This window comes from Rhincodon typus, chromosome 10 (genome assembly GCF_021869965.1).
Source record: "Rhincodon typus isolate 14 chromosome 10, sRhiTyp1.1, whole genome shotgun sequence".
Lineage (NCBI taxonomy): Eukaryota > Metazoa > Chordata > Chondrichthyes > Orectolobiformes > Rhincodontidae > Rhincodon > Rhincodon typus.
In genome coordinates, this window is record NC_063341.1 from 71,855,745 (window position 1) to 71,874,668 (window position 18,924).

The 18,924-nt window shown below is 41.9% G+C and overlaps 1 protein-coding gene across 1 annotated transcript in view; it reads left to right on the forward strand.

Moving 5' to 3' along the window:
* Window positions 1-5,670: 5,670 nt before the first annotated feature.
* The window catches only part of LOC109933277 (prostaglandin F2-alpha receptor), a 33,414-nt gene continuing 20,160 nt past the window's right edge, over window positions 5,671-18,924 (forward strand). The window contains exon 1 of the mRNA XM_048601552.1: window positions 5,671-5,726. The gene's annotated coding sequence lies outside the window, so the exon portion shown is untranslated. The remainder of the gene's footprint in view (window positions 5,727-18,924) is intronic.

Sequence of the window (18,924 nt, forward strand, 5' to 3'; positions counted from 1 at the left end):
GGCACATTAGCATACAGACGGATCTGGGCGTGCAGGTCTACAGTTCCCTAAAAGTGGCAACACAGGTGGCCAAAATGATTAAGAAGGCAAATGGCATGCTTGCCTTCATTGGCCCGGGCATGGAGTACAAATGTTGGCAAACCATGTTGCAGCGATATAAAACCCTTGTTAGGCTGCATTTGGAGTATTGTGTACAGTTTTGGTCACCACATTACCAGAAGGATGTGGAAGCTTCGGAGAGAATGCAGAGAAGGTTCATCAGGTTGTTGCCCAGTCTCGAGGGCATTGGCTATGAGGAAAGGTAAAAAAGACTAGGATTGTTTTCACTGGAAAGATGGCGGCTGAGAGGAGACCTGATAGAGGTCCACAAAATGATGAGAGGCATAGATAGGGTGGATAGTCAGAGGCTTTTTCCCAGTTTCAATTACAAGGGGGCATGGGTTCAAGGTGAGAGGGCAAAAGTTTAAGGGAGATGTGCGAGGGAAGTTTTTCACGCAGAGAGTGGTAGGAGCCTGGAATGCACTTCCAGAGGAGGTGGTGGAAGCAGGCACATTGGTGACATTTAAGAGGCACCTAGTTGGTTACATGGATAGGGAAGTAATAGAGGGATATGGACTGAATAAGGGCAGAAAGTTTGTTTTTTAGATTAATTAGGGCATGATGATCAGCACAGGTTTGGAGGGCCGAAGGGCCTGTTCCTGTACCATACTTCTCTTCTCTTCTTCTCTTCACCATAGAAAGTATTCTATCTGGGTGCATCACAACTTGGTACAGAAACTGCTCTGCCCAGAACCATAGGAAATGACAGAGAGTTGTGTACACAGCCCAGACCATCACGAAAGCCAAACTTCCATCCATTGACTCCATCTACACTTCTTGTTGCCACAGAAAAGCAGCCAACATCATCAAATACCCCTCCCATCCCGTTTATAATCTCTTCCAAGCTCTCCCATCAGGTGGAAGATACAAAAGCTTAAACACACATGCCAACAGGTACAACAGCAGCGTCTTCCCCACTGTTATTAGACAGCTCAATGGACCTCTCAAATTTTGAATCTAATATTGATCTTACTTTTGTACACCTCCTGTGCAACCATAACTGTGCGTGCCTCACTCTGTTCACCCTATCGTCTCTACGTCCTTATATATTATGATCTGCCTATACTGAATGCAAAACAAAACTTTTCACCGTATATAGGTACACGTGACAACAATAAATCAAATCCAAAGAGCATCCCACCCAATCCCATGATCACCCATGGCCAATCCACCTATCCTGCACATCTTCGGACTGTGGGAGGAAACTGGAGCACCCGAAAGAAACCCACGCAGATACGGGGAGAATGTACAAACTCCACAGTTGCTTGAGGGTAGAATCAAACCCAGGTCCCTTGCACAGTGAGACAGCAGTGCCAACCACTGAGCCACTGTGCAAATAGCTCAAAGCAAATCACAGTTGCCATTATTAAAAGTCCAAATGATTCGTAAAAGTCTTTTAGTGAAGGAAACTCTCCATCTTTGCCCAGGCTTGGTCTACATTTGACTCCAAGCACATATTTGTTGATTCTTCATTCTTGAGTGTGAAGTGTCCTGGCAAACCCATTAGAATAATGACCATGTTCTCAGATCAACTAGGGTTCAGACAAATAAATAGTGTAAATAAAAGTATCAATGATTTATTACTAGAAATACTTTTGTGAAATCAGAAAGTTCTGGAGAAAATCAGCAGGTCTGGCAGCATCTGTGGAGAGAGAACCCGAGTTAATGTTTCAAGTCTAGAATGACTCTTCATAATCTGAGAAAAAGTTATGTCAGATTTGAAAAGATAACTCTGTTTCTCTTTCCACAAATACTGCCAGACCTGCTGAGTTTCTCTGATATTTTCTGTTTTTAAGTGAATCCCTGACATTGTTTCATAACGCTCCTGTGAAGCAACTTGCAATGATTCATTATTTGACTGGTGCTGTATAAATAACAGCTATTGTGATTTGCACCCATGTACCAAGAATGGATTTAATAATCCACAGTACAGCTCTAGTTGTTTAAGGTAAAACTCAACCATTGAGCAAAAACAGAATGTATCGGTGTCTTGAGGGAACAGCTAGGCTGATTTTGAAGAACCTTTACAATTAGTTGAATGTCTGCAGGCTCAAGTCCTACACTAGGTCTTACAGAACAGAAATGAAGCTCGCATAAAAGCTGTCTTTTGGATGGAGATTGCAAACCAATGATCCACCTCTCTGGTAAGATAAAAGGTAAGCTTCAAAGTGGTCCTGGTCAATATCCCTCCTTTTTTTTGCAAAGAAAAATTCTTTTTTAGGATATGAGTGCCAGCGATTGCATTTATTACCAATCTGTAGTTGCTTTGTGAATGTGCTACCGGGCTATTTGCTTGAGCTGCGGGTGCCATCAATCTAATATAACTGAGAGACTTGCTAAGTTATCTCATTGGGTCGTTCAGAGACAAGCACATTGAATTCGCCAACATTCAGCTGTAAACATAACCAAACCAATTGCTCATTCCTTTTATTGTTTCCAGGATCTAGCTGTGTGCAATCATTTGCCTATGTTACAGCCATGGTGAGAATTATGTTATTGCTTTTAAAAGGCTCCGGGAATGTTTTGTAAAAGTGATAAGGTACTTAAATAATTGTGAGTTAATTCTTTACTTCTTAAAGAACTGCATGAGGATCTAAAACTGGAACACAGCGAAGAATAAATATTTAGCTGGGCTTCAAACTTGCCACATCAAGAATTACATTACATTCCAGCTAGCAGACATGCTCTGTATTAACTGTATCCAATTCGGATAAAATTAGTTCCACATCTCACTACTGCTGACAGAGCTGGGATACAAAGTTCTACTCTGAAGTGATTGTAATCTAAAATTGAGGAGAAGGGAATTCTTTGAGCCAAATGTGCAGGTGATCCCAAAATACCAATACAAAAACCTTAGCTCAAAAATTGACAAATGTCTGATATTTGGCAATTCTCTACTTTGGGCAATCAAATAAAATGATTTTTCGGTGCTGCAGTGCACAAACTTGAACTAGCACCGAAATAAAAAGAAACACTATGTCTGAAGGTGACTTATTTTGACAATTTTCTACCTTCCCCTACTTTATACAGAGGCATCTTGGGGTGCAAGACCATAGCTCCCTGAAAGTGACAACATAAGTGGATAGGGTGGTAAAGAAGGCATACAGCATGCGTGCCTTCGTCAGTTGGGGCATCGAGTATAAAAGGTGGCAAGTCATGTTGCAGTTATTTAAAAATGTAGTTAGGCCACATTTGGAGTACTGTGTCATTGCACTATAGGAAAGATGTGGAGGTTTTGGAGAGGGTGCAGTCGAGGTTTACCAGGATATTACCTTTGCTGTTCTTTCTCTCAATCCACTCGATTTACATTATTAGTTGCAGTGCAGTATATTTTTTACATTTATTTGCTGTTATCTTCTATTAGTTACACATAAACACACATGGGGAGGCGAAGGCCTAGTGGTATTATTGCTGGACTGATAATATTCTGGGGACCTGGGTTCGAATCCTGCCACAGCAGATGGTGGAATTTGAATTCAATAAATATCTGGAATTAAGAATCTAATGATGATTGTGAATCTGTTGTTGATTGCCAGGAAAAACCCAACTGGTTCACTAATGTTCTTAGAGAAGGAACTGCCTTCCTTACCTGGTCTGGCCTACATGTGACTCCAGACCCACAGCAAAGTGGTTGACTCTTAACTGCCCTCCAGGCAATAAATGCAACCTAGCTAGTGACACCCTCATCCCATGAATGAATAGATAAAGGGAAAAAAACACACATAGAAACGATGAATCAGGAGTAGGCCTAATGGCCCCTCTAGCCTGCTCACCACTCAATAAAGCCAGGACTGATCTGAATGTGACCTCAACTCCATATTCCCACCTAACTGTAAAAGCCTTTGACTCCCGAATTATACCAGTTGCTTTGATGGGATTTAAACCCAAGTCCCTAGATCATTAGGCCGCTAGATTACAATTTCTCCTCTGTTGACCATGGCTGTTTTATTTGGTGAAAATAATTCTTTTTGCCTCAAGAGTATATATCATAGATTCCCTACAGTGTAGAAAGAGACCATTCGCCCATTGAATCTACACTGACCCTCCAAAGAGAAATGCACCCAGACCCACCTCCTACCCTATTGCTGTAACCCTACATTTCCCTCCCTTGGCTGATCCACTTAGCCTGCACATCCCTGGACACTCTGGGCAATTTAGCATGGCCAATCCACCTAACCTGCACATCTTTGGACTGTGGAAGGAAACTGACGCACCCGGAAGAAACCCACACAGACACGGGGAGAATGTGCTAACGCTACACTGTCACCTAGGATGGATTTTAACCTGAGATAGTAGGAACTGCAGATGCTGGAGAATCTGAGACAACAAGTTGCAGGGGCTGGATGAACACAGCAGGACAAGCAGCATCATTTGAGCAGAAAGGCTGACGTTTCGGGCCTAGACCCTTCATCAGAAAAGGGGGAGGGGAAGGGGGTTCTGAAATAAATAGGGAGAGAGTGGGAGGCGGATAGAAGATGGATAGAGGAGAGGATAGGTGGAGAGGAAACAAACAGGTCGAAGAGGCGGGGATGGAGCCAGTAAAGGTGAGTGTAGGTGGGGAGTTAGGGAGGGGATAGGTCAGTCTAGGGAGGACGGACATGTCAAGGGGGCGGGATGAGGTTAGTCGGTAGGAGATGGAGGTGTGGCTTGAGGTGGGAGGAGGGGATAGGTGGGAGGAAGAACAGGTTAGGGAGGCAGGGACGAGCTGGACTGGTTTTGGGATGCGGTAGGGGGAGGGGAGATTTTGAAACTTGTGAAATCCACATTGATACCATTGGGCTGCAGGGTTCCCAAGCGGAATATGAGTTGCTGTTCCTGCAACCTTCGGGTGGCATCGTTGTGGCACTGCAGGAGGCCCAGGATGGACATGTCGTCTGAGGAATGGGAGGGGGAGTTGAAATGGTTCGCGACTGGGAGGTGCAGTTGTTTATTGCGAACCGAGCGTAGGTGTTCTGCAAAGCGGTCCCCGAGCCTCCGCTTGGTTTCCCCGATGTAGAGAGAGCCACACCGGGTACAGCGGATGCAGTATACCACATTGGCAGATGTGCAGGTGAACATCTGCTTGATGTGGAAAGTCTTCTTGGGGCCTGGGATGGGGGTGAGGGAGGAGGTGTGGGGGCAGGTGTAGCACTTCCTGCGGTTGAACCTGGGTCCCTGGCACTGTGAGGCAACAGTGATTGCCACCATGCTGCCCCTATGAATCTTGTATTAAGCTAAATTATTTTTAAATGTTTTACACTGTTCTTTTGCATTTTTCCCCAACAGATATTTCCATATCCCCTACAAGTGGAGGTATCTTTCTTAGCCGATCCTGCATTTGTTTGCGCCTACACTCGTGCTGTTATTTTGACACTGAGGTTTGGCTGGGTCGCAACCCTGCAAGTGTTTGACATTGCAAGGTAAAGGAGTGCATCAGAATGAATTATTACGCTGACTTTCTTGCTGGGAGATCTGGATCTTGGTGGGAGCTATCTAAGTTAGATAGGCTTCAAGATTAAGGTCCCAATCTGCTGAATGTTACGATTTTATCTTTACCTCATTTAAAGATTAACAACGTGTGGCTGGAACAGATGTAAGATGTTATTACAGTTTTCTAACTGACCACAAAGGAAGGATCTTGCAGAGGGGTGAGTAACTGAAAGAATTTTAAAGCGTTTTTGTTTTTGGCTTTTTGCAGAGTTAATGACTGCTAAGCACAGGAAGTTACCATGATTTCCAGTTTTTAAAGAAAAGTACTTACAGAGAGACAACAATTGCTGTTAACATGAAGATATAACCATTTGAGACATCAAATCGCAGCAAGAAATGGAAAAAAAAGGAATTTTCATTTAGATAGCAAGTTTTCCATCCTCTGTGCATCCCAAAGCCCTTTACAGTCAATATATCACATCTTTAATATAGCTATTGTGGTTTTATGGAAATCTTGTAGTGATTCAGTGGTGACTCTGCCTTTAAATTAGAAACTTCAGATTTAAGTACCAGGACATGATGGCCAAGGATGACGCATTCTTATGTGGCCAAAATATTTGATTTCAACATACAAGTCCTTCCAAAACATACCAATGGCAAATGGTAAGGGGACAAGAGATTTCGGTTCAATGTTGGTGTCCCTGCCATTACTATCCATAGCTCCAGTCTACAGCATGCATAAAAACATACATGTTATCACAGTAACTTGGACTTTCTGAATGAGCCATAACACACCATCAGCCCAATTTACTGTGCAGGTGAAATAGGACCCAATTTTTGCACAGCAAATTCCCACAAATAGCAAAGCGATAATGACCAGCGAACCTATTTCAGGTGGTTGTAACTGAGAACTAATATTTGGCGGGATTTCAGGGAGAACCTTATTTTGAAGCAATATCAATGACAGGGAAGATTTGGGCTTGGTTTAACATCTCAGCCACATGATAAAACCTCGGGACTGCACAGGAATGTCAGCTGAAACAATGTGCTCAACAGGAGTAACACCACTGAGCCAAGACTGCCACTTAGAATGAAAGAGACATTTGAGGAGCTATCTGGAACTGGGGTAGGGTAACAAAAGTGGGTTTTGTGGAAATTGGGACTTAGGAAAATAGCTATAAATGGCAGGGCCTTAGAACCTGCAATTTTGACTTCTAGAATGTTGCTGCCACAAAGGTTTCTTTTTGTGATGCTACCTCCTTTTTCTTAGGATGACACTGCTATGCCAATGCACTTTTCCAGGTTCACAGAGCAAGGAATGTTAACACAAGAAGCTAAGTGTTGGTCAGACAGAGTCCTGGCATATAATTTTCTAATTAGAGTTTTATTCCATCTCACACAATACAAAACTCTAATACCACTCAATAATGTGATTCCTATATGCGTATATATCCCCAAACAAATGCTCCCCAAATTATGCCTTAATTACTATATAACTACCATGTAGGACCTAGGATCACATTCAGTTGTTAGGTAGGAAAGTCTAAATGTTTATTTTGTACAAATCTAATATAGCTTATAGCGTGTAGTTAGCATAAACTGAAATCAACTGTTTAAATTATGTGATCACCAGCTTTACATAGGGTTCTAAGAGGGAGTCTGGTGAAAAAGCAACTTGATTAAGATCCAGCTTCAGCTGAATCCCTATAAATGAGTCACCGAGGGCATTTTTTTTTGAGAATATACATTCAGCAAATAAGCTCAGTTTGACCTAGTGTGCGCAGATGTTAAGTAAGAAAGTCTAAGTTTTTATTTTGTACAAATATAATTTAGTTTGCAGTTGGCTTTAAACTCAAATTTTGAATTCTGTAGTTCCCAGTCAGTCAATATGGTTTTGTGAAAGAGAAATCAAGTTTAATAAATTTGCTAGAGTGCTTTGAGCATACAAAAAGCAGAACTGATAAAAGGGAAACTGGTAGATCCAGCATATTTAGATTTCCAGAATGTATGTGATAAAGTGTCACATAAAAATTTATAGCACAAGGTGGAAGCACACTGTACTTTGGGTAATGTATTAATGTATTAATGTGTTTTGGGGATTGGTTAATGCACAGAAGACAGACAGTCAGGAGAAATGATTTTTCTCAGGTTAGCAAGACGCGTGGAATGCCATAAAGATTAGTCCTAGGGCCTCAATTATTTTTTATCCACATTATGACTTGAGGACAGGAAAAAGTGTAATGTATCCAAATTTCTGATGGTACAAAAATAGGTGGGAGCGCATGTTGTGATGATGAGATAAGGAAACCTACAAGGAGATATAGATAGGTTGAGTGAGTGGGCCAAAACTTGGCAGATGACTGTAATGTAGGAATGTGCGAATTCATGCATTATGGTAGGATGAATCTAAACATAGACTTTATTTAAAAGAGAGAGAGAGACTCCAAAAAACTGAGGAAAAGAGGCATCTGGATGGTTTTGTGCATGAAACACAAAACGTTAGCATGTTATTAACGAGGTAAAGGGTATTTTGGTCTTTCTTGCTAGGGGTTGAAATTTAAAAACAGGGCAATTTTGCTACAACTGTACAGCGTGACAGTGAGACCACACCTGGAGTACTGTGATTAGTTTTGGTCCTTTAAGAAGGGATGTGCTGGAATTGGAGGCAATTCAAAATTGGCTGATTCTTGAGTTGAAGAGCTTGACTATCAAGAATGGCTAAACCATTTAAGCTTTTGTAAATTAGACATTAGAAGAATGAGGTGTGATCTTATTGAAAGATCCATGATTCAGAGGGAGCCTGACGGGGTAGATGTTGAGAAATATTTCTGCTAGTGGGGCAATCCAAACTAGGAGATATAGTTAGACACTGCTAGGACTCTTTTACAACTGAGGTGCAAAGGAATTTTATCTGCCAGAGGATAACAAATGTCTGGAATTCTCTACCCGTGAGACCATAAGACATAGGAGCAGAAATTAGACCATTCGGCCCATTGAGTCTGCTCCGCCATTCAATCATGGCTGATAAGTTTCTCAACCCCATTCTCCCACTTTCTCCCCGTAACCCTTGATCCCCCGACAATCAAGACCTATATATCTCTGTCTTAAATCACCCTAGAGAGTAATGGATGCTAATTAATCGTTGAAAGTGTGTGAAGAGGAGGGAGACAAATTTTTGAAATATCGGGAGTTCAGGGCTATGATGAGCTGGAATGAAAGAGGAGCTGAGGCCTTTGTTAGAGTAGCCATGATCTTTTTAAATGGTGGATCAGGCTTGAGGAGCTTAGTAGCACTATTCCCATTTCTTATGCTCTTACGTATGTTTTTAAAGAGGGTTTTAACATATCTGAAAAATCAACTTTTAAGAATCAGCTAAAACTGGATCCCCATCAAGTGAGCAAGATAGGCCTATTATCATAGGAGTACGTAAAACTAGTCAACTTAATATGACTTAGTGCTTGAATGTAACTAACCACAGGACTAGAAAACATAATCTCAGAGTAAGGGGGTCACCTAAGTAAGATGGAGATGGAAAGGAATTCCTTCTCTCAGAGGGAAGAATTCTGTGGAATTCTTTACTGCAGAATTCTTTACTTTTGAGGCTGGATTTTAAAAAAAATATTCAATGTTTACAGCCTTAAAATTGATTCTTACTGTACTATGGGAGAAATGAATTTCTCGGAAGTGACTGAGGCCTAATCTGTTCTTAAGTCTCAGCATTGTTTAGAAATGGTGGTAACATTAATAAAATATATAAAAATATGACTAAATATAATATTGAATAAAAGAACTAAGTAGTTCCGTTTAATTGTGCAAAGACAGGTGACACGTCAGAAGATTAGACAGGATATATAAAAATAGTAAAGACTGGTCAAAAATTATTAAGGAGGGAGAAATTGCAGTATGTGCAAAGGCTAGCCAGAAACATTAAAGCAGGATAGTAGAAGTTTCTGTAAATAGTTGAAGAAGAGATGTATTAACAAAGTAAGTTCTGAGGAAGGGTCGCTCGATCCAAAACGTTAACTTTGATTTCTCTCCACAGATGCTGCCAGACCTGCTGAGCTTTTCCAGCAATTTCTGTTTTTGTGAACAATGTAAGTGTTATCCTATAGAAAGTGAGGCTGGAAAATTAATAACGGACAATAGGGAAACAGCAGATGAATTAAACTGTGTTTTTACATCAGGCTTCACGATAAAGGATAAAATTAACACCCTAGAAGCAGCAATAAATCAGAAAATGGGAGGGAGAAGCTCAGGAAAATCACAAATGGAACTGAGTCCAACAGGTTGGACGTGAGGGCTGATAAATGCCTGAGTCCTGTTGGACCTCTTCCTAGGGTTTTAAAAGAAGCAGTGAGTGAGATAGTTAATGCTTTGGTTCCAATTTTCCAAAAGTCCCTTGATTTGGGGAAGTTTCCATAAGACTGGAACCAACATAGCTCCTTTATTAAAAAAGGGATGGAAGGCAGAAAGCGGGAAACTGCAGATCAGATAACTTAACATCTATTATTGGGAGAACGTTAGAAGCTATTACTAAGGAATTTACATCTTGAATAAGTTCAATGTAATCAGGCAGAGTCATCATGGTTTAGTGAAAGGGCACTCATAGACGTCATAGATCATAGAATCCCTATAGTGTGGAAACAGGCCCTTCGGCCTAACAAGTCCACACTGACTCTGAGAGCATCCCACCTAGACTCATCCCCCTAATCTACACATCCCTGAACATTATGGGACAATTTAACGTGGCCAATCCACCTAGCCTGCACATCTTTGGACTGTGGGAGGAAACCGGAGCACCTGGAGGAAACCCCACAGAGACTTGGGAAGAATATGCAAACTCCACACAGACAGTTCCCTGAGGACAGAATTGAACCTGGGTCTCTGACACTGTGAGGCAGCAGTGATAACCACTGAGCCATCGTGCCACCCCTGTTTGACCATTCTATTGGAGTCCTTTGAGGAAGTAACACACGGATAAAGGAGATGTACTGTACATAGATTTCTAGAAGGCATTTGATAAATTGTCACATTGAAGGTTATTGCAGCAAAAATGAAGGAGCAGGTCATCGACTTTAGGGAGCAGAGTGGAGGACACGTCCCCTGTCTGTATCAATGGGGCTGAGGTGCAGGCAGTTGAGAACTTCAAGTTACTGAGAGTAAATATCAACAACAATCAATTTCCATCCACGTTGATGCTACAGTCAAGAAAGCACACCAATGTCTCTACTTCCTCAGGAGACTAAGAAAATTTGACATGTCCACAATGGCTCCTACCAACTTTTATAGATGCACAATAGAAAACATCCGATCTGGATACGTCACAGCTTGGTATAGCAATTGCTCTGCCCAAGACCGCAATAAATTACAGAGAGTTATGAATGCAGCCCAGTCCATCACGAAAACCAGCCTTCCTTTCATTGAATAAAAACCAAAAGATCTGTCAATGCTATAAATCAGAAACAAAAACAGTATTAGCCAATAAAGCTCAGCAGGTCTGTGGAGAGAAATCAGAGTTATTGTTTCGAGTCCAGTGACCCTTCTGAGGAACCCAGAACCCAGCTCCGAGGAAGGGTCGCCGGACCCGAAACGCTAACTCTGATATTTCTTCACAGGTGTTGCCAGACATGCTGAGCTTTTCCAGCAACCTCCGGTTTAGCTACTTTCCATTAACTCTGTCTACACTTCCCACTGCCTCAGGAAAGCAGTCAACATAATTAAAGACCCCTCCCACCCCAGTTATCCCTCCTATCGGGCAGAAGATACAAAAGTGTGAAAACATATACTGACAGATTCAAGAATAGCTTTTTCCCTGCTTGTATCAGACTTATGAACAGATGTTTCATATATTAGAATTGATCATTCTCTGCACCTTCTCTGTAGCTGTAACACTATATTCTGCATTCTGTTCTATTACCCTGATGTACTTACGTAAGGTATGATTTTTCTGGCTAGCATGCAAAACAATAGTTTTCACTGTATCTCGGTATATGTGACAATAATAAATCAAATCAAAAATAAAGGCTCATGGTCTGTGGTGTTACACGTTAGTATGCATAGAAGATTAGCTGGCTTATAGGAAGGAGAGATTAAGCATAAATAGGTATTCTATAGGTTGGTAAAATATAATGAATGATGTACCAGAAGGATTGGTGCAGGGACTTCAACTGTTTATAATTTCTGTAACGTACTTGTGCATAGGGAAGAAAGGAACAAATTACTGCAGTTGCTGGAATCTGTACTAAAAACAAAGAACACTGGAGAAATCAATGGGTTTTGTTCTGATGAAAAGTCAATCTAGATTCAAAATGTTAGCTTGCTTCCTCTCTATGGATGCTGCCTGACCTGAAGGGAAGGAAGATCTAGTTGCTAAATTTGCTGATGGCACAAAGATAGTTAGGAGTTGTGAACAGGACATAAGGAGGATGTAAAAGGCTATCTACAGGTTAAGTGAGTGGGTGAAGATGTGGAAAATAGATTATAATGTGGGAAAATGTGAATGCATTTGGCGGGAGGAATACAAAAAAAGCCATATTATCTAAATGGTGAGAGACTGCAGAGCTCTAAGATGCAGAGGAATCTAGGTACCCTCATGCAGAAGTTGCAAAAGGCTAATGTACATGTATGGCATGTAATTAAGAAAGCTAACAGAATGTTATCATTTAGAAATAGGGGTCTCTACAATCTTTTTAAATAGCTAGGTTAAAACGGGTTGAGCATCCTTCCTCATTCAGTCTGATTTTAAAGTAACCTTGATCAATAAGGCATTATAAATTCAGAGACAGTGCATCATTTTCCAAAGTTACTCTGAGAAACGAAACAGTGTTATTGCTTAGTTGTTTCTGCTGTTTCAGTAGGGAATGTGTAACAGCTCAGAGAGTTAGATTTTGGCACTGAGCAGCAGGATTGCAGTGAACCGCCAAGATTCCATTTGCAACACAGGAAGCGAATCTTTGTTGTAATGTGCAGTAATGTCTATCTGATGGCTCCCTTTGGAATTAACTGCAGGTGCTTTATGCGCAGCTGGCTGCCTACTTAGATCTGATTTTGTTCTTTACATAATGTAATATTTGTTGGACATTACAGACTGGTTACAGTGCAGAAGGAGGCCATTCAGCCCATTATGGTGAGAGCCAGCCTTTTCCTCATCAAAAAAGTCTGTTCTTTTTAGATAATCAATATGACTTAACACATCCTTTCTCAGAAGTTAGTGTTGGTTTCTTCCTCTGTGCTTTTTCTTCATATACATTTCTGTCTTTGATGCTAACAGCGATATCAGTGGGCCTGAAAATCTGAGCTATTACTCCACAAAGTAGCATCCACTGGTCTTCCTCTCTTCCTGCTGCCAATATCATGCTGATCAGTTGCCACCCAATCTGGATGCCCTCTAGAGGAAAGGTTGGGATAGGGGTCGGTGGGGTGGTGTGTTAACTTGAAGGGGAGTTGGGAATTGTAACCCGGATCACTACTGTTTAAAGTCCTCGAGTTTTACAGTTCACAAAAGACACCCTTCAGCCCATCTTGTCCACCTGGCAGCTATTAAGCACCTACCTACTAAAATTCAATTTTCCGGGAGCTTTGTATACTATCACAATTCAAATGTTCACCTTTAAAAACTTCTTTAATGTTGTGACAGCTCCTATCTCTACCACCCGTTCAGCTAGTCACTTCCAAATACTGACCACCCTCTGGGTGAAAGAAATTGTCCTTATATCCCCTCTGAACTCCCTGCACCTTACCCTAAATCTGTGGTTACTGACCTCTTTACTAAGGGGAAATATTTATTCCTATCTACCCTATCTATGCCTTCATAATTCCATAGACCTCTTAGGTCCCTCCTCAGCATTTTCTGCTTGAAAATAACATTAGCCTATCTAAGAGATAGTAATAACTGCTGATGCTGGAGTCTGAGATAACACAGTGTGGAGCTAGAGGAACACTGCAGGCCAGGAAGCATCAAAGGAGCTGGAACGCTGATGTTTCAGGTCGGGACCCTTCTTCAGAAATGGGGAAGGGGGAAGGGAGCTCTGAAATGAATAGAGAGAGTGGGGTTTGGGCTGGGGAAGGTAGGTGGGATGGTGATAAGTGAGTGCAGGTAGGTAGTGGTGGGGATTGGTCAGTGAGGTGGGAGGAGCGGATAGGTGGGAGAGTAGACGGACAGGTCAAGGAGGCGGGGATGAGACAGAGGGTTGGTCTTGGGATGAGGCCAGGGGTGGGAAGATTTTGAAGCTAGTAAAGTCCACATTGAGACCATTGGGTTGTAGTCAATGATTCAGTTTACCTTCTTAACCAACCATCTACTTGTCCCATTGCCTTCAATGACATCCACTGCAAGGTTCCTCTGATCCTCCGTACTTCCATGGGTCCTACCATTCAATGTCTACTCCCTTGTCTTATCAGTCCTTCCAAAATGCATCATTTCACACTTGACAGGGTTACGTTCCGTTTGCCCCTGTTCAGCCCACTTGTATTGTCCTGTATTCTAAGACTTTCTTCCTTGCTAGTTACCAAACCATTAATTTTCATGTCATCTGAGAACCTACTGACTATGCCTCCAATGTTCATGTCTAGATCATTAATGTATACTACAAACAGCACCAAACCCTGCAAGACACTACTGGACACAGGCTTCCAGTCACAAAAACACCCTTTGACTGCAGTGGTCTGTGACTTGGCTGTCCAACTGCAACTTTTTCCATCTTGGCTATTGACAGTCTCAATGATAGGGAGGCAAATTTTTGTTATGTTCACCACACCTAACAGTACATCTACAATTTGGAAGCCAGGACAGATGAAATTCCCACCTTGGGAGTGTTACTCTTCATCCCTGCTCACTCCAATGGTAACAGACCACATTCGGAAAGAACTGGTTGCATCCAAAATTCCAGGAATTTTCCCACTACCCTCCATCACACTGCAGGCCAACTTCTGTTGTATTGCATATCTGGCCTGCGTGGAATTCTGACCTCCACCTGCTTATTTTCTACAAGTTAATGATTGTTTCCGTCTGGCTGGGGGATTGCAGATCAAAGGATGTAACCTTCAAATTAGACATAGGACATTTAGTGAAATGGAGAGTAGTACAAATCTGTAACTGTTCCACTAAACAGGCTGTGGGCACTGGGAAAACTGGGACTTTTTAAAATTTTTCTTAATAGTATGGAGGGACATCAATCAAGGATAAGTAAATGGAGTTCAGGGTCCAACTGAACTGTAGAATACTATCTGAATGACTCAGTTCCCTCCCTGTGGATAATGAAGTAAGCAATAGTAAGGGGCAGCTAACAACGGAAGGAATGGTTTATGGGTCACTAAACAGTAGTGGTAACAGGGAACATGATCTAAGTTGGAAACTTAGAGGGGAATTCTTTAATCATGGGTGACCTCAATCTACGTACAGACTGGGTAAATCAAATGATCACCAATGCTATGGTAAAAGCATTCTTGGAATGTGTTCCAGACCAACCCTAATTCCTCTAATCCTTAGGACCTGATGATCTTCACCCGGGAGCAGCTACAGAGACATTGGATGCATTGTTTGGCCACATCTGGAGTGTTGTGTCCAGTTCTGGTCACCTCATTACAGGAAAGATGTGGAAGCGTTAGAAAAGGTGCAGAGGAGATTTACCAGGATGTTGCCCGAAATGGAGGGAAGGTCTTACGAGGAAAGGTTGAGAGAGCTAGGGCTTTTCTCTTTAGAACGACGAAGGATGAGAGGTGACTTGATAGAGGTGAACAAAATGATCAGAGGTATAGATAGAGTAGACAGCCAGAGACTTTTTCCTAGGGTGGAGGTAGCTTTTACGAGGGGACATAGTTTTAAAGTGAAAGGAGGTAGATATCGGGGAGACGTCAGAGGTAGGTTCGGGACGTGGAATGCATTGCCAGAGAGGATAGTGGAGTCGGCCTCATTAGGGGCATTTAAGCAGCTATTAGATAGGCATATGGACGATAGTATAAGGTAGTGGTGGAGGTTAGATAGACCTTAGGTTTAGGGTAAAAGTTTGGCACAACATTGTGGGCCGAAGGGCCTGTACTGTGCTGTGCTGTTCTATGTTCTATGTTCTAATTGGTGATCATCTTTCAAAATTCTTGAATTCAGCAATGGTGCTTGCAGATTGGAAGATTGCAAATGGATCTCACTATTTAAGAAAGGGGGCAGAGAGAAAGAAACTGGGAACTACAGACCTGTTGGACTTATACCATGAGAAGGGAAATTAATATTGTCTACTGTAAACAATGTGATTACTGGACTAGAAATAAATCACTGATTGGGCAGACATTTAACATGCATTTATAAAGGGAAAATCATGTTTGACAAAGCTGCCATAGTTTTTTGAAGAAGTTACTAGCAGAGCTAAGAAGGGAGAACCAGTGGCTGTGGTGTATATAGAATTTCAGAAGGCTTTTATTCATATTTAACACAGGAGGTTACTAAACAGGTCAAGGTGCCTGAGATTGGTGGGTGATGTATTAGTACGGATTGAGAATGGGTTAACAGGCAGAAAACAAAGAGTAGAAATAAATGGGTCATCCTCCAGTAGATCAAGTGTGACCCCAAGGATCAATCAGTGCTTGGACCCCAACAATTGACAATGAACTGCAATGGTTCAAGTAAGTGGCTCACTGGGTCAAGACAGAGATGAATAGATTTCTAGTTACTAATGACATAGAAACATAGCAAATAGGTGCAGGACTGGGCCATTTAGCCCTTCCAGCTTGAACCACCATTCAATATGATCATGGCTGATCATGCCATTCCTACCCTCTTCCCATGCCCCTTGATCCCTTTATCCATGAGGGCCACATCCAGCTCCTTCTTGAATATATCTAACGAACTGGCCCCAACAGCTTCCTGTAGGAGTGAATTCCATAGTTTCCACAAATCTCTGAGTGAAGAAATTCTTCCTCATTTCAGTTCTGAATGGCCTTCCCCCTCATTCTTAGACTGTGACCCCAAATTTTGTATTTCTCCAGCATTGGAAACATTCTTCCCACATCTAGCCTGTCCAGTCCCATCAGGATTTTACGTGTTTCTATGAACTCCACCCCTCAACCGTCATTCTTCTAATTCAGTGAGTACAAGCCCAGTCGATCCAGTCTTTCTTCATATGTCAGTCCTGCCATCTTGGGAATCAGTCTGGTGAACCTTCGCTGGACTCCCTCAATAGCAAGAATGTCCATCCTCAGACTAGGAGACCAAAACTGCACACAATACTCAAGGTGTGGCCTCACCAAGGCCCTGTATAACTGCAGCAAGACATCCTTACTCCGATACTCAAATCCTCTTGCTATGAAGGCCAGCGTGCCATTAGCTTTCCTCAATGCCTCCTGCACCTGCACTCCAACCTTCAGCAAATGCTCCACCATGACACCCAGGTCTTGTTGCACCTCACTTTTTCCTAAATTGTTACCATTCAGATAATAATCTGCCTTCTTGTTTTTATGACCAAAGCGGATAACCTCACAGTTATCCACATTTTATTGCATTTGCCAAATGTTTGCCCACTCAGCCAGTCTGCCTAAATCACCCTTCAGTCTCTTAGCATCCTCCTTGCAGCAGACACTGCCACCCAGCTTAGTGTCATGTGCAAATTTGTAGATATTGCATTCAATTCCTTCGTCCAAATCATTAATGTACATTGTGAACAGCTGGACTCCCAGCACTGAACCCTGCGTCACCCCACTCGTCACTTCCTGCCACTCTGAAAAGGACCCATTTATTCCAACTCTCTACTTCTTCTCTGCCAACCCATTCTCTATCCATGTCAGTAGATTACCTCTGATACCATGAACTTTAATTTTCCTTACTAATTTCTTGTGTAGAACTTTGTCAAAAGCCTTTTGAAAGTCCAGATACACAACATCTACTGATTCACCTTGTCCACGCTACTGGTAACATCCTCAAAATATTCCAGGGGCTTTGTCAAACATGATTTCCTTTCAGTGACTCCATGCTGATGAGGACAAATTCTGTCACCACTTTCCAAATGCTCAGTTATTAACACCTTAATGATTGACTCCAACATTTTCTCCACCACCGATGTCAGGCTAACTGGCCTATAATTCCCCATTTTTTCTCTCCCTCCTATTTTAAACAACAAAGGATATGGAATTAAGGTGGGGATATAGCATCAATGTTAATTATCAACCATCATCTCAAATGGCTGAGCATCCTTGAGGGGCTTAATGGTATATTCTTGCTCTCATGTTCCTATAAATCTCATTTGGCTACATTTAAGGGTGAATGGCTGAGGCTCTGCTCCACTTATAAAATGCATTTAACAAAAGGAGTCAAGTTACATAAGAAATATGTACTGACGGCTCTCCACAACTTGATCAATTGTGGCTAATCTACCTCAATTCTGGTTTCCATCAGTATCTGCTTATTTCTGATTCCCTTCATGTCGAAAGAAAAGAGTATTAAACACTGAGGAAACTCATAATATTACTCAATTTTTCTTAAATGGGCTGTTATCAGAACTGCCAGTTTGGCCTCGCTAGCACTTACCTTCTAAGTTGTTTAAAATGCGCATCAATCAGTGTATCGAGGCTGTTCGTGTTACTCAGTTTTCCAGCACCAATTGCATTTTAAAGGCAGTACATCTTGTGAAATTTCCCTCCTTTTTTGAACATGATGGACAAAGTATGACATACACAGTTTGCTGAATTGTTTGTCCCCGAGATTCTGGGATTGAAAGCAATTAGGGATGAGCAACAAATACCAGTGATGCCCATATCCCAATACCGAAAAACAAGTCTAACCATTTGAAAATAAATCCAACTTATTAAGCTAATGGCATTCTCAAAATACAATGGTGAGATTTGGAATCATAACCTTAACATTCTTCTCAATGGCACAATTGGATTATGAGTTCAGCAACATAGACAGAACACAACTGTATTACCTATTCAGTAATGTAGCAGCAACATTACTTTATCCCCGATCCAGCAATATAGCAGCAACATTACTTTATCCCCGATCTAGCTATATAGCAGCAAAACTATTGTATCCTCTGCATTGTAACAAGGAAATCTTTGGAGCGAAATTGATGTTTTGCCTGGGGCAGTGTTGAGTTTGAAAGTGATGACACACACTCACACTCCATCTTTATTTTTTATTTGTTCATGAGATGTGGGCATCGCTGACTAGGCCAGCATTTATTGCCCATCCCAACCTACCCAAAGGACAGAATAAACCACATTGCTGAGGGTCTGGATTCATATGTAGGCCAGACCAGGTAAGGATGAGTTTCCTTCCCTGAAGGACTTTAGTGAACCAAAGATAGTAGGAACTGCCGACACTGGAGAATCTGAGATAGCAAGGTGTAGAGCCGGATGAACACAGCAGGCCAGGCAGCATCAGAGGAGCAGGAAAGCTGACATTTCGGGTCTGGACCCTTCTTCAGAAATGAT